Source organism: Podarcis liolepis (genome assembly GCF_965112155.1).
Source record: "Podarcis liolepis genome assembly, chromosome: Z".
In the NCBI taxonomy this organism is placed as follows: domain Eukaryota; kingdom Metazoa; phylum Chordata; class Lepidosauria; order Squamata; family Lacertidae; genus Podarcis; species Podarcis liolepis.
Genome location: NC_139570.1, coordinates 10,185,346 through 10,209,548, shown reverse-complemented (window position 1 = coordinate 10,209,548; position 24,203 = coordinate 10,185,346). Strand labels below are relative to the sequence as shown.

Genomic DNA, 24,203 nt, shown 5'->3' with positions numbered 1-24,203 from the left:
CATTGCTCGAGCTGGGTTCAGTCGCCCCTGGATTGCTGCAGGCTGGTTGGATGGGACAGAGGGATCTGGGGCTGATGGGGGGGGGGGGAAGGAGATGAAGACTTCAGATACTTTGGATCCCAGTACGTTTCCAAGCACAATTCAAAGTGTTGGTGCTGACCTTTAAAGCCCTAAACGGCTTCGGCCCAGTATACCTGAAGGAGTGTCTCCACCCCCGTTGTTCAGCCCACTGAGATCCAGCACTGAGGGCCTTCTGGCGGTTCCCTCCCCGCGAGAAGTGAGGTTACAGGGAACCAGACACAGGGCCTTCTCGGTAGTAGCGCCTACCCTGTGGTACACCCTCCCTTCAGATGTCAAGGAAATAAGCAGCTGTCTGACTTTCAGAAGACATCTGAAGGCAGCCCTGTTTAGGGAAGCTTTTAATATTTGATGAATTATTGTATTTTAATATTTTGCTGGAAGCCGCCCAGAGTGGCTAGGAAACCCAGTCAGATGGGCGGAGTATAAATTATTATTATTATTATTATTATTATTATTATTATTATTATTATTATTGTGAACAGACTGAAAGGGATCTACCTGAGTGGCTGTGATTTCCTGGGACAAGGTAGAAGTTCCCACCTGCCTGCTTCCTGCTGGACCTCTCATTCCTGCCTGATGCCCCAAGCCACGAAGCAGCACCATGCAGAGTGGAATGCTTGGCTTTCCACAAGGGGCTTCCTTGCAGGGAACTGTTGAATGAGTAGCATCCTGCAGAATTAAACCCTACAGCTCTCATCGCAAGGGGTACAAGTGCCAGGCTATTTTGCACCCTAGGCTACTTGTATCCCCGGCCCCAAATGACTAGCTTCGATTTTCAAACATAGATATATTGGGGGGGGTGTGTGTGTGTGTGTGTGAAAAGCACAAAACTTGAAACTGCAAAATTTATTTTAAATAGCAATAATAAGTAATAGAACAATCTTTGGTTATCCCCCCCCAATACAAAATAAAAAACTGAAAAAGAAATATTCAAATCATTTTGAATAGTCTTGTGAACTGTGATATTTAAAATCAAATCTCTTAAAAATTTCAGTTTCAGGCACATCATGCCTCTTCCTATGCAAATTCTTGTCACACCTGCAGCCTGCAAGGTAATTCTTGGTCACTTGTAGATGAATTTAAATCAGCTTCCTTAGTCTGTGGTAGCTTGCTTGCAAGACTGACTTAAAAAAGATGTTGTTTAATATGACTAACATTAGGTGCCCAGTCCAGAATAATTTAGTTGTATTTGGCTGAGTTTGCATGTGCTAAAAATGTCTACTTTATAGCAGAATCTGTGTAAATTCATTTGGCTAGAAACTGTATAAGCTCATTTTTGGATATCTTTTCCTAGGTAGTGAACCAGTGTTCCTTGATCTTTAAATTTGTGCAAATGTTCAGTGTAGTATAGTAAGAGTGGTAGTCTCGTAATCTGGGGAACCGGGTTCGCGTCTCCGCTCCTCCACATGCAGCTGCTGGGTGACCTTGGGCCAGTCACACTTCTCTGAAGTCTCTCAGCCCCACTCACCTCACAGAGTGTTTGTTGTGGGGGAGGAAGGGAAAGGAAAATGTTAGCCGCTTTGAGACTCCTGAAGGGGAGTGATAAGGTAGGATATCAAATCCAAACTCTTCTCTTCTTCTCCTTCATTCATGACAGGATAAAAAGGGGCTATAATATTCTACAAACTTAAAAAAAAAAGTTCCATTGCTAGCACTGTACGATTTTTCAGTTGTACCTGGAATGCCAAGCTTTGCATGCCAAGAACTCTGACCAAAGCAAACAAGTCTTCCAAGATTTGTCATCGGCATTGTTTCTTAGATAAGCACAATTCAAGTTCTTTCCAGGTCTGATAGTTTTCTAAATGATCAGTATTCCTCTCATTTGAATACAGGATTGTTCCAATGTTCTTCCAGACTTTTGAACCTGTTTCTTGTAGGGATCATACATTATTTTTATTTTTTAGTGAACATCTTGCCACGCAAAGAAAACATCTTTTGAAGTTTAATATATCAACCACTGACAGCACACTTCTTCACCATTTGCTAGTCTCCTCTTGTAATGTACAGGAGAATTTATTTATTTATTTAGTATTTGGGGAAGCCATGCGATACATCCTGCTGTGGTCCATGTTGCATTACAAGCTATTGCAATCATTGCAATAGTTCGGCTAGTTAGCAGAGTCACTGTAATTCAAGTCAGGCACAATGCCATCTTCTTTTGCAAGACTTTGCGGTGCTCTCTGTTTTCTTGATATCCTCTTTTTTCCTCTCTGTGTTTTCTAGAAACGTCTCTGGTTTGTGAAACTTCTGCCTTTGAGTTTATATCATTTTTAGTAGGAGCACCATGTTCAGCTCCCTCATTGCTAGTTTCAGCAAGAGTGTAGCCCTAGTCTTGTTCTTCAGTTGTTTTCTGTGTACAAAGGTATTTCAGCAAGAACCCCTCTGGCTTTGCTTGCTCCTTAGCTTTTTTCTGCCTTTCGTTTGCGGTACTGAGCTCCAGATGGTCATTTTTTTAAATCAGCCATAGCTCACTAGTAAAATGAATACCATTTTCTAAATAAGAGTAAGATGTGATCATAAGATTTAAAATTAGGTGCATTTTCACTGTGTATGTGTGTGTGTAAAATGTAACTTCCAAAAAACTCAACAATCTATTTTATACATACATAAAAACAATTCTAATGTGTGAATTACTTCAAAAATGATGGAATTCTTCAAAATATAAAAGGTATGCGTTATCGAAATGTGTAAAGGTAAAGGGCCCCCTGACTATTAGGTCCAGTCGCGGATGACTCTGGGGTTGCAGCACTCATCTTGCTTTATTGGCCAAGGGAGCCGGCGTACAGCTTCCAGGTGATGTGGCCAGCATGACGAAGCCACTTCTGGTGAACCAGAACAGTGCCCGGAAATGCCGTTTACCTTCCCGCCGGAGTGGTACCTATTTATCTAATTGCACTTTGACGTGCTTTCGAACTGCTAGGTTGGCAGGAGCAGGGACCGAGCAATGGGAGCTCACCCCATCGCAGGGATTCGAACCACCGACCATCTGATCGGCAAGTCCTAGGCTCTGTGGTTTAACCCACAGCGCCACCCGCATCCCTTTCTCTAGATATATAAAGTAAAGGTAAAGGGACCCCTGACCATTAAGTCCAGTCATGACCGACTCTGGGGTTGTGGCGCTTATCTCGCTTTATTGGCCGAGGGAGCCGGTGTACAGCTTCCGGGTCATGTGGCCAGCATGACTGAGCCGCTTCTGGTGAACCAGAGCAGCACCCGGAAACGCCGTTTACCTTCCCACCAGAGTGGTACCTATTTATCTAATTGCACTTTGACGTGCTTTCTAACTGCTAGGTTGGCAGGAGCAGGGGCCGAGCAATGGGAGCTCACCCCATCGCGGGGATTCGAACCGCCGACCTTCTGATCAGCAAGTCCTAGGCTCTGTGGTTTAACCCACAGCGCCACCCGCATCCTATCAGAAATGTATAAGACGTAACAAAAACTAATGTGTATGAAGCTGTGCCTTTCAAAGGGCAGTTCTCTGCCCCTCTGAGGTCTGTGCCCTAATTGACTTGGTAAGTGGGTGGGGTGGTAGATGAAGAAGATTCAGCATCTCTCAGGACTGCATCCTGAAAAATGAAACATTAGTCCAGCTCCCCCCCCCCAATTGATACATGGTTGGATACAGGGGAAGGTAGCTCCCACTGGCACAGAGCAAATCTGCCCTGTTCAGGGTCCTTGGTTCAGGGCTATGGTGTGGATCAAGGCATCTCTGCACAGTCCTAATATTTGCTTGGTAGTAAATCTCACTGTATTCAATGGAGCTAACTCAAATATAGTTTTGGGCTTGGTGGGCATGGCAAGCACAGCTTAAGAACACAATAGACCAATGGCCCTGGAGGAGGGGGTGGGGTGGATCCACTTAAACGTGGCATGGTTAAGGAGAATCTAGAGAAACCGAGAAGCCTGCATCCAATTGGCCTTAGTGCCTGAGGTTCCTGGCCCTTGTGCTCTAGTCTTAACAAAGCTTTACCAACTGAATGTGGAGATGATATAAGCTGGAGCTTGGCCACAGCTCTGTAGGGGGAAATAAGTAAAAACGTTATGGTCCCAGGTGGTGTTCCAGCAAATGGAAACTTTAAAAAATGCCTCTTTAGAACACTGGGCTCTCCAAGGGCTGGAAATCAACTAAAGAAGAAGTAAAGCAGCAGCAGCAGGAGGAGTAGGAAGAAATACCACTTCACCTTAACTTTCACCCACCTGAACAATACAAAGGGGTGCAGCAGTATGCATTGCATGTTTACTTGGAAGTAAAAAGGTAAAGGAGCCCTGGGCAATTGAGTCCAGTCAAAGGCAACTATGGGGTGCAGGGCTCATCTCGCTTTTCAGGCTGAGGGAGCCGGTGTTTGTCCATAGACAGCTTTTCCAGGTCATGTGGCCAGCAGGACTAAACCAGAAGACCATGACAAATGCCAGAGTGCACGGAAATGCCATTTACCTTCCCGCCGCAGTGGTACCTATTTATCCACTTGCACTGGCATGCTTTCGAACTGCTAGGTTGGCAGGAGCTGGGACCGAGCAACAGGAGCTCAGCCTGTCGCGGGGATTCGAACTGCTGACCTTCTGATCCCAAGAGCCCAAGAGGCTCAGTGGTTTAGACCACAGCACCACCCATGTCCCTAGACTCGTAAGTACATGCCAATGAACTCAGTGGATCCTTACTTCCAAGTATGTATGCTTAGGATTGGTCTGCAAAGCTGCATACCCAGACATGTTTACTTGGGATTGCTGAAAATTTCATTCAAAGGACCTAACTTCCGTTTAAATCAGCATAGGGGTTGGGGTGGCTATAGGGGTGGCCATAGCTGGTTCCCCACTGTGCCTGGAAGGGTAGAATGGAAGGAAAGTCATCAGTAGATGGAGCCAAAGCCAGAGACAGGCAGGCCCAACGAATTCTAGTTTTGATCTCTTCCTCCTCTCTTGACAACGGTCAACACTAAGGAGGTGGAAGCTGACAGGCAATGCTTGGTCTGTATGTAAGGGAGAAGGCAGGCAGGTGGGGGCTGGCTGGGGGGCAGTGGCCCATTTGCTTTAACGGACCTGTCTTCACCAGCCAACTGTGTATCAAAAGCAGAACTTACAGAACCAAAATACTTGGACATATGCAAAGGTGGACAGGGCTTTTGCGTTTTTAATAGGTGTGTGGAAGAGGAAAGTTCAACAGGCATGACAAACTACACCTGCCAAAACGTCCCTCTTCTACACATCTATTAAAAGTGCAAAAGCATATTCCTCTTTTGCATCTGGTTGCCCCACTTTGACATTCAACCTAAATGTTACTGTCTGATAGTCGCTCTTACCCAAAAAAAAGGGGGGGAGGGAAAAGGGTGGTTGCATTGGGGAAGAGAGTAGGGGAATTTCCCTTTTTGATTGCTATCCAAGCTCGGGATTTGCGCAAGCTACAGTACTAAGGCAACGCGGACGCAAAACGCTTAGGTGTACGAAATCTTGGAAGCGGAATATCTCTACTCTGCCCACCAGGCGGCGGTGCAGCGACGCAGCTCTTTTGCTGATCCCTCCGAAAGGTAAGTAAGCGAAATGACATTTTGCCTTGTGAATGGAGGGGGCGGGTGGAGAGCGGGTTTTCCTTAAAAACAAACAAACAAAATTTAAAAAGCCAGAACCTCTAGGAGGGACGATTTCCTCCCCCACCCCTCGGTCTCTCTAATGAAAAGGGGACAGACTTGCTCGCAGCTATTTCGTTTCTCCATCTCCCCTACAATACCCTTGTCTGGGGAGAGGTAGTTCAAGAGTTTGCGGGAGCAGTTGGATAGGATTTTTGGGAGCACTTCTGAATAGGAATCTGATATGCCCAGTAGCACTTGGGACAGAGAGAGAGAGAGAGAGAGAGAACGCGAACTGAACTCTTTATTAAATTCTGCGCCTACTAATAGGATTTTTCTAAAGCTCCCTTCTTTCTTGGGGGCAACTTTCCCCCTCTAGGTGTCTTCGTCGTTTGCCAAAAAATAAAACACAAAAAGCAAACAAACAAAAGCAAAAACCCAAATAAACCTGAGGACCTAAACGTGTAGACAGCAAACCTTCCTATTTCGATTCTGCCAAGCGCGGCGGGGGGCGGCGGCGGGGGCAGGGGAGGGGGTTGGAGAGAAGAGACGGATCCAGGGCTCCTGAGTCCTGCTGGATTGACAGATGCCCAGGGAAGGTGAAGCAAGTTTCCTTCCACCCGTGGATGTGTCGTCAAGCCAATCGCGTGACCAGAGCCTGTTCAGGTGAAGGGAGAAGACAAGGCAAAGAAGAGAGGACTCCGCGTGGTTTCAGAGGCACTTCTGGGGTTTGCTGAGTCCGGAGGTGTCTCCTTTCCTTTCCACGGCTGGCTCGAGCCACTGAAGAAGGGGGAACAACAACACCACGCTGCTTCAACCCAGGCTGCAGAGAGGACTCCTCTCTCTCTCTCTCTCTCTCTCCTGGCATGCTAGGGATGTGAGCCTGTGCTTCCTTAGGGAGCGGGGACATCCGGATACTACTTCTAGTGGATTGTTGCAAAGAGTACGGGGATGGAGCGCCACTACCTGTGAGGTCCCCGCTGTGTGGGTTGTAGGTAAGATGCGTTGCATGGCTTTCCTCTCTCTCTCTCTCTCTCTCTCTCTCTCTCTCTCTCTCTCTCTCTGTGTGTGTGTGTGTGTGTTTTATGGGCTTTTCTGCATGTGGCTCATTCTCTCTGGGCTTCCCAAACTCTTCTTCAGACACAAGGCGCAAAGGTGGAACTAAGCCCCCTGGGAACTGTGAGCTTTGCCTCCCTTCCCGGTCCCCTTTTTCCACCTTAGGGCTCAGCCTGTGTGGAAAAAAATCACAAACCTCAGCACCCCTGAGGATGCGCAGAGTGCTTTCCTTTTACTCCCGAGTCTTCCAGACCTGCCTCTTTACACCTGACAGCAAGAGTATATGTGGTTACAAAGCAGGCTAGATACTGCCTGTCACATTCTCTCTCTCTTTTTGTAGGGACGTTATTAACTGCACCCTCGTCTGTTGTTGGGAAGTAGATTGAATCACTGCACGACCAAATGCCGTATACTTTTGCTCTTGCCTCCGTTGGTCAGTTTTAGCGTTAAATGGCCCAAACGTGCTTTGGTTTCCGGCTGCCTGGCAGCAGGGGTTGGTGGTGGTGGTCCTGTGCTTTGGACAGCTGTGTCACAAGCAGATGGTTAATTATTGGAGCTTGTTCCAGGACCATACCTGAATGCTGTGGAGAGCTTCACCTGCTGAATTTCTGCTTGATACACAGGTGTTGAAAAGGAGCAGGAACCCTGTTGCAGGGGCGGCGGGGGGGGGGAGAGACTTGGCAGTCCTAGTGGCAGTGAATGATCACCTGGAAAGCCCCCTGATGTCCACCACCATATATTTAAGTAGTTCACTTTTGGAGTGTGACCCTCTGTCTCGCTTAGCAATTTCCTTCCACTGCGCTCTTCTGTGTTGCATGGACTAAATGCAGGGTGAATTTTTAAAAAGCATGCCACATGTGTTTTGTGCAGCCTCAGCTCACCCTTAATATTACTGGAAGTCTGTTGAATGTTTCCTAGATTCCAAAGTGCATATATATATAGTCCTCTCTATTCCCCGCCCCACCACTTGAAATTTTGAACTTGCTAAGACAGATTTTCTGTACACGCTCAAGCTCCCCTGGGGATGGATTTTATGGGTTTATCCTACTGCTTAAGGGAATGGAGAGTGGTGAGAGTGACCTCTGTGGACATATAGTTCACTCCTTTTGATCAGACTTAGCCTGTATCGTCTTGGACAACATTCTCCCAGCTGATTTCATAGATCCTACCAGTGTCCCCCCCCTGCCCCGCAGAGAAAAATAGATGCTGCTCATGAAATAATAATCTAATTCTACACACACACACACACACCTCAATATTTATCCAAACATGGCTTCCAGGATACTGTAAATAATAATTCCAGACATTAATGCAATATTAAAATAATAATGATCAAAATGAGATCAATACCAGATCTATCCAGACTACTAAAACATTGCAGGGAATCTGAAAACCTGGGCGTTTTAGACCTATTGAGCCCTAAAATGCTTATGTTTCTGGGTTTTTTTTGGTTTTTTTGCAGGGCAGGGTGGGTGGGGGAAATAAATGGCTTTTATATTGATCTGTGATTCTTTGGCTCCAGTAGGATGGTTGCAGACAAACTGTATTGTAGTGGGGTAGTAGTCTGGGTTCATTCCGATAGACCCAGAAACTCCCTCCCTGTAAAAAAAAGAAGGAGAGTTTGTCAACAGAGAAGTTAAGTAAACCAGCAGCTGGCACTGTCAATGAGTCTCTTGCCCAGGGGATGGCAGGCTGGTGCGAGAACATTGATTTCTGCCTTGCGATAACTTCTTTGATTAGGAGCCTGCCTGGCTGCAGACTCTGGTGTTTGAAAAAACCAGTTCTAACTTTTGCTGCTGGCTGATCCATCTGAGAGGTAAGTGGAGGTAGGAAGCAATACTTGGGAAAGAATCTGTAGAGAGTGTGAATCTCCTGGCAGGAGAGGAGGGGAAGAACTTGTCGATTTCTGATCCGTATCAAAGCCAGGTGAAGGAATTGGAAGTGTATGTAGTTGTGAGGGTGGCATAGTTGTGAAGAGAGCAGGGCTGGGGAACCTGTGGCCGTTCACTGGGGCTCCCAACTCTCACCAACCTATCATCTAATTGCTAGTGGTCCATCTGGGGTGCTGGGAGTTGAACTACAACATATGGATGGTCAAAGGTTCCCCATCCATGAGTGTCAAGGTTTGGACTGGGGAGACTTCAGCTGCATTCAGACCCCCATTTTCTGTGCCCACACCATGTTCCCAATGCTGGATTTTTAACCCATGTTAATCCAGCACTTTTTAAAAAAAATAATAAAGTGCTACTGTTTGATGTGTTGTTGCTCAAACTAGCTTAGATTCAGTGGGAATCCTTAAGCCATTCTTAATTCACATCTAGCCAAGTTGCAGACACACTTTGCACAGGGTAAAGACATCCCCAATGTGTCAACGCCCCTGGTGTGTCTGCAAACAGAAAAGGACTCTGACTCCAATGAAGCTGTGCTGATGTGAACAGCTTTATGTGTGTGTGTGTGTGGGGGGGGGAGAGTTGCGAAATGTACTGGGGAAAGAAACCTTCAGCTTCACTGCCCTCTAAGGTGGTGATGTGAACACACCCTTTGCTTCAAATTTCCTGAAGCTGATGAGAGCTTTGTCCTACCTTGAAGGCTTGGTTATGAATAAATTGGGTGGCGGGGAGAGGCGCATATGCCACATTGAGTAAGGATGGGATAAAATGAAGTGTGCTGTGATGTTATGTGTTGAAAGGCAGGTTTGTGTGAAAAGTGAAACTAAAGATTGCAATGCAATTAGCCCGAAAGAACTGGTTAGTGTAGTGGTAAGAGAGAAAACTGCTAGTTCAAGATTACACCTCCTCATTCATGAGGTGACTTCAAGCAATCCTTTCTTACTGGGTTGTGGTGCATTACTGTAATATCATTGCTGTAATAAATGATGTGAAGTGCTTGGAAACAGTATATGGGCTTCTGCTATATAAATACAAGTGTGCCTATATAGCACAAATGCTTGCAAAAGTACTTGTTACAGTTTTAGTCCTTTCCACTGTCTATAAGATTTGCAGAAGATCTTCACACTTCAATATGGAGATATCATTATAATTTCTGTAAACTGCTAAGCATAACCAATGCCAGACCACTTCAGCCGGATCTGTCTAATGGTTTGGAAGCTGAATTACGGTATTCTTACGGAATGAACTAAAATAAGGTTACCAGATTTTTTTCAATGAATCTAGGGACACTTTTCAACTTCAATTGATTTTGTATGTGGACTGATTTGTAAATCTGGGGAAACGGGGATGTCTGGTAACCTTAAACTAAAAATGGCTGGAGGGATATAATCCTCCTCCTTTGTTTCCCCTTCTAACTGAAGCTGCTTCCCAAGTCTGGTGTGGCACCTTCCAGATGTTGTTGATGACAACTCTGATCATACTTGACCACTGGCCATACTGACTAGGGCTGATGGGAGTCCACAATATTTGGAGAAAACCACACTGACTGCCTCTCTCTTTCATAGGTATCCTTTCAAATCCCATCAGCTCTTTGAATTGTACAGTGCAACTCTATACATGTCCAATCAGATGTAAGTCCTACTGAGTTCAATGAGATGTACTCCCAGGTAACTGCAGATGGGATTGCAGCTGTAATCTTTTAAATCCAAAGCTATAAATGGAATGAAGCTTAATTTCATGTAACCATAGAATATAAAACTCCCTGGGAGCAGGGATATTTCTTTTGCCTGCAGTACTCTGCAAAGTGCTAGGAGCAGTGATAGGTCTGTGTAGAGGACATTGTATTTGTGTCTCCTTTTGAATTCTATATTATTGCATCCCTTTCAATCACCGACACCCCATTTTGAAGCTGAAAGTGTATCAATCTTTCCGCCTTGGACTACTACTTAGAGCCACAGAGGGTCATGGTGAAGGGGCATTTTGCTAAAATGGTCTCTCTTCCTTCAGTCGAAGGCTTTCCTTTAGAAGGAAAATATTAAAAATCCTATGTGCAAAACATGTCACTAGCTCAGTGCTTGGCGGGGGGTGGGGGGTGGGTTAGTATGAAACTGGCATTAATCATATATAGGGTTTTTTCCCCCTTCAGTGGAATATATTTGGGCTTTGAGTAACATCCCTGAAGTTTTTATGTTTTAAAATGTCATGGGATGCTAAATCTTTAACGTTTGCTAAACTCCCTTTTAAAAAGCAGTAATGGAAAGCCATGCCTGGTACCCTTAGTGGGTGTGGGTAGGCAGATCTGTAGTGACACAGGGATTCCTTTTTTCTCTTCCACATCAGTTTGCATTCTTTCCTTGGGGGTGGGGGGAGATCAGTATGAAAACTCACCAGCAATTTCTCCTAACAGACATGCTTGTCTGTAATTATGTTTAATATTCACATTTTGGACCAGCTGCTTAATGTAATGCATTTTTTCTATGTTTTCAGTAATATGTGTACCTCTGTACACACTTTGTCCTAGGCTGTATTTTTTGTACATGTTTTGTATATGCTGCTTGGCTGGAGAATAGCGTCACAGAAGGATGGCCGTTTTTCAGTTTTCGGAGCATTTTGGAAAGTGTGAATTGTTTTCATCTATTCAATTACTATACTTCATTTGAGGATCACAGAGAGGCTTACAATATAAAAACACATAAAACTACAAAACATAGGAACAATCAAAATGACACCTGTCAGCTGGGGGGGGGGAGAGGGCGGCTGTGGTGTGGCGTAGGCTGCGGTGGTGGGTACCCATCCAGCTTTGGCCTGTCTGGGGGAGGAGAAGAAGAAGAAGAAGGGTTTGGATTTGATATCCTGCTTTATCACTACCCTAAGGAGTCTCAAAGCGGCTAACATTTTCCTTTCCCTTCCTCCCCCACAACAAATACTCTGAGAGGTGAGGTGAGTGGGGCTGAGAGACTTCAGAGAAGTATGACTAGCCCAAGGTCACCCAGCAGCTGCATGTGGAGGAGCGGGGAAGCGAACCTGATTCACCAGATTACGAGTCCACTTCTCTTAACCACTACACCACTCTGGCTCCATCTGGGGTTCTTGCCTACCTCGAAGCAACCATCACAACTTGGTGGTGATGGGGTGGATCCTTATAGTTTAGTTGGATGGTGGAATTGGAATCTCCACCAGTCCAATGAATTAGAGTATCCTCTTAAATGGATCCAATCTGCAGGTGCTTCTGTCCACCAAGCTGATCTCAGGCATGGTTGCCCTGCTTTAGTGTGTGTCACAGGGTTATCTGTAACCTTGGTTAAGCCCGCCAAGATGGTGAACCAGCAGACAGCTTGGTTGATTGAGGATACACACACAGTATCCTGTGCCAAGACTTGCTGACATCTGTAATCAATAAAGTTGTGGCCTGTTTAAATCCCAACTGGTTGTTCCGTGTTTATTGCAGTATTTGTCACTGTTTCACTGAAAAATGGTGTCACAAGACCAGCCATGTGCTGCTTTCTTGGATACTGTCTTCCCCCATTCACCCCTGCAGGTCAACTTTGACCTGTAGGCAGACCCACCCACCTGTCAGTCACCTGATGTCATGGTGTGGTGTGTGGGGAGATATAAAGATCTGAACCACTGGGCCAAAAATATCCCCTGCACCTTGATCTGGAAGGCTGTCATTTCTCCACCCCTTGATCTAGGCTATCTTATCTTGATTGGCACCAGCATTCCAAGGTATTTGTGAACCTTAAAACAAAGCTGAGGATAACTTGGGACTGTTCTTTCTGTGTGTGCATGTGCAAAGCATGTGCTCTTTTTCTGAGCTACAATCCTGTGATATTGCTTGCAGCTATCTCAATTTTCTGCGAGCAGCTGAGGTGTCTGTTCGATGAGGTGGCTGAGAATACAAGGACGACAGCTTGCTGCTTCTTCTATTTTTTTGTTTTTTTGTTAATAGTGGAACAGACTAGTCTCTTATGTTTTCCTGTAATAAATCTGTGTGTGTGTTTTCAAGAAGAAGCCAGACAGCTGGTGTGTTGGGATTCACACTGACAAGGCTTGCTTGAGGAGGGTGGGGGGAGGTGCTGGGTGACGAAAGCCACGTGGTCCCGGGAAAGATCACAGATCAACACTCTTGAGGCTGAACCGTATTTTTGTTGACGTACATGAGCAAAAGGCAAGAAGCCTGCATCTCCAACTGTACATTCCTCCGTGAATTCATATATCACTCTTTCTTTCTTTCTTTCTTTCTTTCTTTCTTTCTTTCTTTCTTTCTTTCTTTCTTTTTTGATGGGGGGAAGTATGTATGTAATAAGCAAGTGGGTTCTTTCTTGCTCTCTGCATCGCACTGAGATTAACAGGCTAGACACATAGCAACTGTGGGGGCCAGGTGAAAACTTGTCCTCTGAATAGGACTATTGTGCAGGAATAATCTTACAATTAACACAGATAAATGTTCACACACAGATGGAAGATTGTAGCTTTTGACCTGATCTTGTAAGGTTCTGAGAGTATTTTCTTCTAATTTAAAGAACCACTATTTATTATCACTCTAACAACATAAGAACAAAATGACAGTGGATTTGAGCATCACATGATGAGGTTAACCATTGATGTATACCGTGGATAGAACGTCTTTCCCCCACATCTATGGGCCTTGTTCTAGGTCTCAGAGCTGCTGCCTCTCTTACTCTCTCTCTGGCCCACCCCATTTAAAAAAACCTTTATTACAAAGCTGCCGGCTATGTTACTAAGTGCATTATTGGTGAGACCCTAGCGACACACCATCTTAATTTGCTTAAAGGCCTACACATAAATTAGCATGTGCACATTTACATAATTTTATTTATTTAGACAATTTATACACCACTTAATTTTTCAAAGAAAATCTCTAAGCAGTTTTACAACCTCCTAAAAATACCGCAATAATAAAAAAAACCTGCAGTAAACATTCCACATTTTCGAGAATTGCGGGCAACCATTAGCCAAGAGAGCCTCTTAAACATCAGATATAAACCGCAATAGCTAACATAATACCCACAAGCCGATCCAAAATATGTATAGCAGAGACCAACCAAACATGCAAATATACAAGCATGCATGTAACAGCAGCTCTCTCACATCTGCAGCTATCAGGAACCTGAGCTCTTGAGATAATGCTTGAGTGTCCAGCAATGCCATTGGCCAGAGCAGGAAAACAGTGTCCTGCAGTTGCCCCATGTGGCGAACTGTTGGAACTGAAGCTTGGAACTTGAAACTTTTCCAGCTCTGTCTCCTTTTCTTTTGCTCCCAGCTCACCTCCTGTCATCTGTTTGTTGTCAAGCCTTGGAGCTGGGTTTCCTTTCTCAGGGGTTTTCCAGGCTGCAGCTCCAATTCCACACAAGTGAATGGAGAAATGGGAAGAGGGGCTGCAATGAAGGCAACCATGGGCTTTTACTAGGGCTTTTACGATTGAAAATAAATTATAGTCTTATTTTTTAAAATAATAATCTGTATATGAATGAAACATTCTAAAGAACCATAGAGTTGGAAGGGAACCAAAGGGTCCTCTAGTCTAACCCTCTACAATGCATGAATCTCAACTAAAGCATCCATGACAGGTGGCCACCCAACCTCTGCTTACAAACCTCCAAGGAAGGAGAGTCCACCACCTCTCGTGGGAGTCTGTTCCACTGCCAAACAGCTCTGACTGTCAGAAAATTTTTCCTTTTCTTTTTAAGTGATGCACAAGTTGAAGCTGGCACCAGCTATTGGGAACTGCTGGCCACAATGTCATGTGGCAAGCAGTGTTACTACAGATTCTCAGGCAAGAATTTTATGGACTGGTCCACCCAGGCTGCCCAGTGGCTCCTCTTGGACAGGAAGGAGTATAAGAAGACTTCGCGTCCCAGGGGTACTTTGCTCTAGTTCCCCTTTGCATGTTCAGACCCAGAGACCTCCCTCCTAAATAAATTCACATTTGACTCAAATTTTGGTTTTGGATTTTGGCAGAATTTAGGCCACAACTTTATCGTTTACAGAAAAGTGAGTAGTTGCATAGGCTCTGGTTTGATTAGCTCCCTGCACCCTTGCAGATAGCGCTGACCCAGAGCTCTATCATAGGTCAGCCAAGGGTGAACACCTGAGGCAGGTGAAAAGCCTGGGAACAGACTCTGTTCACTCCCCAGATGCTTCCCTGGACTCAGGCATGGGCACAACCCCCTTTTGGGGGTTGATTAAACCAAGCTGAGTCCCTGGATTCCTTTAACAGAATACCCTTCACATAGGGATGGCAAGACTGTTCTCCCATCCCAGTGCCTATCTGCAACCTGCAATGTGGTGGTTGAAACCCAAATGGCTACAGCCAATCTGCCAAGCGGGGAAAATTCCTGCTGTACCCCTGTCCCAATGGCAGACGACACACGATGGCATAGCAAGGACAATCGCAAAATGCCCTAAAAGTAGGGAGAGGTGGGCAGTTGTTCCGAATGCACACGCCGAAAGAGGAAGCTCTAGGTTATGTGCATGGGCATAAATAGGTCCCTTGAACTGTTTGGACTACATCCCATTGACCAGATTGCACCCAGCTACGAGGGACCTACCAATCTGGTGTTGTGGTTATCCAATAGACCCACCCACAACCAGGAGGTCAGTCTCCAGGTCTCACCATAACACATGCCCTCTTTTAGGGAGGACACAATTTGCTTGCTTTCCCTCTGATCCTAGTTTTTCTTCAGTACTGACTTTTCTTACGCCTCTTAGTTCCCGGCTCCTGACTCACCTTCAACCTCTGCCCATGGCCCAACTCTACCACCAACCTGGAAGAAGCATGCCTTCCTGTGGCAGGAGGGAAAAGTGCTTTTTCTAAGACTGCCTTTGCCACTTGTGGTTTTTGGCAGTTCATTTTCAGTCAAAAGGGTTTTCATTGGTTAATTTTTTAAAATAAATCGCTTGGACACCTTCTGTTGAGTAAGCAGCATATAAATCATTAACTTAAAATTTAAAATGGATTATTCTGTTGGAACTGCATTCATGCATAAGAGCTGCATTGTTAATTAAGAGCATGGACTGTTCTGAATAAATATATACAGAATTGTGCGGTAAATATGGCAGTTTGTGGGAGGAAAACAACAACCCTATTTCATCAGAGCTTATGGGTCATTGGGGTTTAGGGATGGGGGCAGAAATTTGATTCAGTTAGCACTTAAAGTGAGAGCTGCCTAATCCACACTTTCAGAAACAATATGTGAACCAAAGTACAGCCATTCTTCAAAATTTGCCCTCCACAGAATTCTACAGTGCAGTTCTCTAGCCAAATAATGTATACAAAAATGCATATACTAGAGTAAAGCATGCATAAAAATGGATTTGTTGGTGAAAATAGCAATGCTTAGGAAAATTGCTTCATGAATATGTGCATGTTGGGTGAAACTGAATACAAAAATGCATATATTTGAGTAAATCAACATTAAAATTCTGCTGAATTTCCCAGACTTAAAATCACAAACAGGTGTGAGGTTGTGCTAAGGTTGAAAAAATGAGATCCCAAATGGGAGACCAAATGTTTGGTCTCTGCTACATTTATTGAACTATGAGCAGCAGAAATAATTAGGGATTGTTGTATTATGGTTATGTTATAACAGAGTGAAGATAGGATGCAGCAATGAGATAGAATTTAAACAAAACACTGCAGAAAATGAGATGGGAAGTCGATAAAACAAAATAAAAATTTATTATGCATTGGAATTTTATGTGAAAATTGTGGAAATTTAATAAAATAGATTTATTTTTTTAAGAAAATAAGGTTGGAAAAATGAGAAACTGGGAGAAACTGAAATTGACACAACCACCCATTCCTAATGAAGTCAGAGACGGAGAAGGTGGGGGCTACCAAAGGGAATAAATGAGTGGGGGAGAGAAGAGGGTGGGCAGTGACTTTGCTGAAAATGTTTGTCTAATTGCCTTGGTGACCCAAAGTCACACAGCGAATTAATCCAAAATAAATTCTTACTTGCCAATGTGCAAAGAAAGTGCCATGTCTCTTGGAGGAAGCCAAGCTCGATGCTCTGCTGGTGAAAGGCACAGACGTTCTTTTCCTTTGATCTTTTGGGTTGCTTTTTATGCTGTCAAGCTTCAGGTGTTTGTTAAACAGGGCCTGTGATCTGTAAGTCTGTAACGTGACATTTCAGAAGTGTGTGTGTGACACTAGAAACACAGCTGCCGGGGGGGGGGGGATGGCGTTGGGATTTATTTTTTAAAAATGGTGTCTTGGTGCACCTGAGATGTCTGTGGAGCAGAGGAGCTGATGAAAGGGAGATCCTCGTTAAATAGCAGAGTTAGTGTGCTAAGAATAAACAGAACAGAAATTGCTATCTATGGTATTTGCAAACTGTTGAAAGCATTTGGGGGGAAAGACCCTCAATTTAGAAATAAATAAATAAATAGCACTGTCTTCCCCCTACAGTTCAAGGAGGCAAGACCACCTCTCCCTGCCCCCAAGACTGGTTGTAAGTAAGATGGCAGGCAGGTGAGGGATGGCTGACAGCATACAGGGGTTGGTGGAGCAGTGTCCCAGTGGATCAGCTGCCACTGGGTCTACTTTGAATATGACTTGGTCCAATGCAACCCATTAGAATTGATTTGCTATAACAGAGCAAGGTATATGTTTGCCCAGCATCTTGCGTTACTGGATTAGAGTGTCTGTGGTCCAGCATTCTTCTTCAGAGGCCAACTGGAAACCTCTTGCAAGCAGGGTATGAAAGCCATGCCCATATTTTTAGTTTGCTATATCTGCTGTTTGCCCAGTAACTTAGGACTCCAGTTCTCTGGATGCTGTGTAACAAAAAATAGTCTAAAACAGAAGATTAATCTTATGCCATCAAAGACACACTGAAATCCCATAAAACAAAGACAAGGAAGGAAAGCAATTCCGTGAGTTGAGAATGGAGAATTAAAGCAACCTTGTCAGACCAGACACGGGGCTGTAGCTCAGGGCTAACGCAACTGCTTTGCATGCAGATTCCCAGTGGCATCTCTAGGTAGGGCTGGGAATGACTCCTGGCTCAACCCCTAGGGATCCACAGCCAGTCAGGGTAGACAATACTACTGAGCTAGATGGACCAATTGCCTGACTCAGTAAAAGTCAGCTCCCTATCCTGACTGCCATAAAAGCAGTTATTAAAATGCTGGCTTCAGTATTTAAATATTGTTTGCTAAAAGGCGTAGGAGAACAAAGAATAGAATTTACCAGGCACTGGAAAAGCATTCATGTGGCTGTAAGCATTTGGAATAAAGGCTGTACAGAGGGGTATTCAGTGCTAGGCCTATTCAGAGTAGACACATTACAGCCCATGGACATGTAATGTAAGTTTCTTAATTTCAGTCAGGCTACTCTGAGTAGGACTTGGATGAATATTACCCACAACCTCTGGACATGGAGGTTCAATGTGACAATCATATCTAATAGACATTGATAGAACATCTGTTCCATGAACTTGTGGAAAATGTAAGCCAGTGCTGTTGCTGCAGTGTGTGCACTTGTAGTGTAATGGCTAATGCCATTTTACAGCCTAAGGCATAAGTCCCACTGAGCCATTGGTAGTGTGGGAAGCAGGGTTGGCTCAAGCTGACTTGGAGCTGAGTTTGTGGGTGAGGCTAGCATGGAGCGGAAGGGTGATAATCTGCTAGGTCCCGCCCCTGAGTCAGATTTCTCAGCTGTGACACTCTTTCGGGCGGCTCTTATGTTTCTGTGGGAAATTACAGTCAAGCATAACTAGCAAGCACAGGGATTGTTAATGAATGATAATGGACTCAGCTAGGTCACGCCCCTCACCTGGAAGAAAATGAGTTTCCTTCTTTTTGTTCTCTTTCACAATGTAAACTCATGGAAATAGAACATGCAGTTTCACAGGAGCCTGCTACGACCTTTCCCAGCCTGCTGGGTCCCATAGCTGTCAACGTTTCCCCTTTTTTAAAAGGGAAATTCCCTTATTCCGAATAGGATTCCTTGCAAGAAAAGGGAAAAGTTGACAGCTTTGCTGGGTCCATGCCTGGGATTGTCAGCCAGCAACTCTTTCACCTCCTTCCACTCCTCATCCTAATCCAACCAAACTCTTCTAGGCATCTCCTCAGAGCTCATGACTTGGCTAAGTATTGTAAGACTTGGCTAAGTGTTTTGAGAGCTTCTTAAGCTGCACTTTGCAGAGCCAGGCCAGTGGCTAATCTTGTTCTCACAGTGGCCAACCAGAGGCCCATGGGAAAGTTGAGAGTAAGGTCCAAGCAAGAGTGCACTCTCCCTCCTGTGGTTTCCAGCCACTGGTGTTCAGAGGCATGACTGTGTTTGACTGTGGCTAACAGTCACTGATAGACTTTACTTCCATTACTTTGCCTAATTCTCTTTAAAAGCCACCTGAGCTGGTAGCCATCACTGCCTTCTGCGGGAGGGAGTTCCAACGTTGAACTATGTGCTTTCTTTTGTCTCTCCTGAGCTTCATTGGATGTCCCTGAGTTCTCTGTCCACTTCCTTCATGCCATGCATAAGCTTATAAGCTCCTATCACATTATCATTTGCCTTTTCCTTAAATTAAAATGTCCCAAATGTTGTAACCTTTCCTGATAGGGGGATTGCTCCTTCCCCTTGATCATTTGGGTTGCTCTTCTCTGAACTCTACAATTTCCAACTCTACAATATCCTGTTTAAGTTAACTGGCTGAAGAACTGTAGTGCAAAATCTGGAGAATTATGAATTTCCTAGGATGGTTGTGTTTCAGTTGGCGTGTTCAAGAAATTGTGAATTAGGTAGGTTTGCCTATAAATGCAAATTGAATCAAATTTCCCCTCTGCCCCTACCCACTGATGTTCCATACAGTTGTATGGAAGGAAGGCTACTGTGGTTTACACATTTCTGTGGCTAATACCTTCACTAATTGGAGCAACTTTCTGACATCTCACACTTCCAGTCGGTATCGGGTTTATGAATGCATGAAGTTAAAATAATTGAAAATTGTGTAGGGGCTTGTACTGCTATTTTTTAAAAAATATTAATATCATACAGCACTGTGACTTAAATGGTTTCTCTCTCCCCCTCTTCCAATTTGTAAATGCACTAAAAATGGGCCCATAACTGTTCTCTGTCCAACATTACATAGAAATATCTAGGATAAAACCAGACTTTGCATTTTTGCAATGATATTAAATGTGCTGTTAACATCAGGAACAAGACTGTCAAAAATAGCAATAATTTTAATGGGATTAAAAAAAATTATTTTAAGGAACACTTGAAATATTCCCTAATAAGGCTTGAACAGGGCTTTACCCCGATAAAAGAAATTCTGTCGTACTCTTGTACTATAGCACTGTTCCATATATGTACCATTTTTTATATTGAGGTTTCACATTATTTTTTGAGGTGGAACTGTAATTGGATTTAGCAATGAAATACGGATCTCTTTGCCATTTCCAGGAGTGAAGAACCTGTGCCCCCCCCCAAGATGTTGTTTGGCTCCAACTCCCTTCATCCCTGACCATAGGAGCTAATTTCAAGGGGCCATAACATAATTGTGGGAGCTGGACACCCATAATGTCCATCAGCAAAGCCAGAGCGAGCCAGCCAGCCTCTGTAGCGCTGCCTCTGAGAGAGGTGCAGTTCAGCTCCACCCTCTGTCTCTCTGCCTCCGAGTCTGAGCCCCTCCCCACAGAAAAGGGTGCCTTGCTGGCTGTGGAGAGGAGGAGGAAGAAGAGCTGGAGGCACCAGCCACCGCACACAACACGGACGTGATACATCACACACACAAGCCTGCATGTAGTGTGTGTGACATCCCAAGCACAATATGCAACATCACATCACATTTTGGGGGGAGTCCCAAAACATGATGTTGTGTGTTGTGCATGTGGCATCATATGCACAACGTCCAGGTGTGTGCATGGTGATGTCGCACGTCTGCATTATGGAGGTGGGTACCCACAATCCTGAAGGCAAGATGATGCCCCTGCCCCTGACTATTGAATCTGCTTGTTGGGAGTGATGGCAGTGCGGGGACATCTGGAAGACCACAGGATCAGGGAGTCAAATGTTATTTTTTATAGTAATTTTTATTAAATTTTCTGTTTTACAATTTCAGATAAACATTTTACAAACTTTAAAATATCCAATAACTTCCCTTCTTCTCATTCCACGGTTCATTTTACATATCCTACATCCCTGCATTTTCTACTATAACCATTCAAATCAATTTTCCACTTTTACACCCAAAAATTATTTACTGTCTTGAATTTATCTTAACGCTGCCAGCATTTTCAACTGTACACAGTTATTTTCCACGTACTCAATAAATGTTTTCCAATCTTCTTTAAATGTATGTTCTTTTTGCTCTCTTATTCTATCAGTGGCAGAGCTTCATGCTCTGGCACTGGGGGGCGGAGAGCAGGCAGAGGTGTGGCTGGTGTGCGTCCCGGGGGGCATGGCGCACTGCCTGTGGGGGCATGGCGCCCAGCATGGGTGGGGGCGCAGCAGCGATGACACCCCACTGGGATCATGCTGCTGGGGCCAGTGCGCTCCCCCTGCCCCCCTCTTCCTCCACCACTGTATTCTATGTGTTAAATCTGCAAGTTGTGCATATTCTGTCAATTTAAGTTGCCAATCCTCTTTAAGTTGGGACCTTGCTCACGTCCCTTTTGGGCTAACAAAAAACGGGCCACAGTTGTTGCTTACATATATAAGCTTTTCTGACATCTGGGATAGCAGTCTTGGTGATCCCCAGCAAAAAGGGCTCTGTTTTTTTTGGAAAGTAATTTTGAACATTTTTTTCACTTCATTATAAATCATTTTCCAATATACTTTTACTTTTTTACAGGTCCATCACATGTGAAAGAACATTCCCTCCACCTCTTTACATTTCCAACACTTATCTGATTCTGTCTTGTAAATCTTAGCCAACCTACTTGGTGTTAAGTACCATCTATGAATCATTTTCAAATAGTTTTCTTTCAAAACTGTAAGGATACACTGGGCACAAGACATAGGGTATAACATGCCATTTGAATCATGGGAAAAACTGTGGAAAGAGAATTTAAAATTTATGGCATGCAGTTCACTAAAAGAAAATCATATGAAAATTATGTATAGATGGTATTTAACACCGTTAAAACTTACTAGGATGTATAAAAATTCATCTAACCTATGTTGGATAAATAAAGATAAAGAAGGTACGTTTTTTCATATGTGGTGGGCATGTAAAAAGGCGAGGAGTTTCTGGGAAATGATATACAATGAAATGAAAAAAATGTTTAAAAATACATTTGTTAAAAAACCAGAGGCCGTTTTACTAGGAATACTAGGAGATGTTTAAAGTGCCAAAGAAGCAAAAGAGACTATTTATGTATGCGACCACAGCTGCCAGAATGCTATTTGCCCAGAAATGGAAAGAAGAGAATGTCCCAACGAAAGAAGAATGGAAGAATAAGATGATAGACTATGCAGAAATGGCTAAATTATCCATGAAGGTCAGGCACCAAGATGAAGGAAAACTTAATCAATAATGGATTTTTTTTAATAGATTACTTTAAAGAGCACTGTAAAAACGTGGAAGCACTAGCAGGATTGTTGTAACATTTATGAACTGAAGGTAAAATTAGGATGTGAAAAAGAATTTGAAATTAAGTGAAGAAAAATAATTAGATGCAAAGAAAATAAAAGGGGGAAAGGCGAAATTGGGGGGGTCAATCAATGTAAATTTGGAAATGATATGTTAAAAAAAATTGTTAGTAGAAAAATTGAAAATAAAATATTTTTTTTAAAAAAATCAAATATTCTTTCAATGAATAACATGCTGTAAATTTCAAGTCACTTTTCCAAAGTTTCTCCCAGAGGTTAAGATCTATACTGTGTCCTATATCTATTGCCCAGTGTGTCATTGAAGCTTTAACAACCTCTCTTTGTTTCCCATTCTAATAATAATCGTTTCCCATTCCCATTCTAATTATACATTTTAGACAAAGGTTTTTCTTTGTTTTGCAATTGAATTGTGAGCTTTGGTTCAAAAAACCATTCTATCTAATTTAAACATATCATGTATATGGTGATATTGCAACCAGTCCGTAACTTGGCTCCTTTGGTTTTCCATTGGTTTCAGTTTGCCCCCCCCCCCCGTAAAATCCAGCAGTTCCCTGTAAGTCGACCATTGTCTGTCCATATTAACGCTTTTAATTGTAATTGCTTCAATGGGAGATAGCCATAAAGGTGTTTTTCTTTCGAGCAGATTTTTATATTTCTCCAAAACTCCATGCAGACTCTTCCTAAGAATGGGGTTCATAAAACTCTTACATATTTTTTGCCTTCCCATACCAAAGGCATGTGTGCCAGCCGAATTTTAAATCATGACCCTCTAAATCAGCCTTCTCAACCAGTGGGTCCTCAGATGTTGTTGGACTGCAACTCCCATCACCCCTAGCTAGCAAGGCCTAGCTAGCAAGGCTCAGGGATGGATGGGAGTTGTAGTCCAACAACATCTGGGGACCCACAGGCTGAGAACCGCTGCTCTAAATCTAGGATGTCTGCATCCATTGCAATCCATTCTGGGGAGTCAAATGTTCAGATTGAAATAGCTCTGCTTTCCCTTGTACAATCAACCCCATTTGTTGCTTTTTGTTTCTGGCCAGAAAGGGCCCAGGGATTACTCAATCTGCCTGATGTTAAAGTAGCTGGAAGCAGAAGAGGACATGACTCCTGTTAGGGCTGTGCACCAAGTTCTGCTGAAGTCCAAACTGAGCCAGGCCAAATCTGGGCAGTGGCGTAGCGTGGGGGGTGCCAGGGGTGCCGGCCACACCGGGCGCAACATCTGGGGGGGGGGCGCGCTCGTTGCCTCCGGAGTCGCCGAAGAGCCTCGGGCGCAGGCTGTAGCGGAGCCGCATGTCTCGCGGAACCGACGAGCTGTGCGCGCGTCCGGGCTGAAGGCGCCCGGCAGGCAGCGGCTCTCAGCGCTCGCCGCGGAGGACGCGCCAGGCAGCCCCTCCTCACAGCCCCGCCTCCGCCGGTGCTGCTGCAGCTGCTGGGCCGTTGCATTTTCCTTGCCTCTCTGCCCCCCTCCTCCTCTGGGCAAGCGGCGTCGTTTGGGCGGCAGCGCCAGCGGCAACTCGCAGGTTAGGGGTTAGGGGGGGCGCAAATTACTTGCCTTGCCCCGGGTTAGGGGGCGCAAATTACTTGCGTTGCCCCGGGTGCTGACAACTCACGCTACGCCGCTGAATCTGGGTGGTTTTGAGATCCACCCAACTTTTTTGGAGGCAGTTTTGGATTAGGTCAGCTGAGGTCTGGGTGTCTTGGAGTGTGGCAAAGCCCAAACTGGCTGCCACATCTGATAGAGAAAGAAACAAGAGCACAGAATGGTGTGGGTGTGCACTCCCAGCACTTACCCTACCAGTATAGGGGAAAAGGCACCTACATCAGTTACAGAGAGAAGCTGTTTGCACCTCTCCTTTGTTTAGAACAGAAAGGAAGTTGGATGTCCAATCCTGGCATCCAATGACATCCTGACATCATTGTGAACCATGTCATTTAGCGGCAACACACTGCCCCCTTTTTTTGTTTGCAGAGGTCATGTGTATTTATTCAGGTTGAGTGAATGAACTGCAATGGCTCTTTAAGTGCGGCCCA

At 44.4% G+C, this 24,203-nt stretch overlaps 1 protein-coding gene across 2 annotated transcripts in view; it reads left to right on the top strand.

Annotated features, from left to right (window-relative positions):
- The first annotated feature begins 6,161 nt into the window (after positions 1-6,161).
- Positions 6,162-24,203, top strand: part of IL1RAPL2 (interleukin 1 receptor accessory protein like 2) — a 482,185-nt gene continuing 464,143 nt past the window's right edge. Inside the window, exon 1 of one of the 2 annotated variants that reach the window (XM_083486405.1) lies at positions 6,162-6,637. The gene's annotated coding sequence lies outside the window, so the exon portion shown is untranslated. Of the gene's footprint in view, positions 6,638-8,409; positions 8,515-24,203 lie in introns of those variants that run through there. The other variant, XM_083486406.1, reaches the window with a different exon arrangement.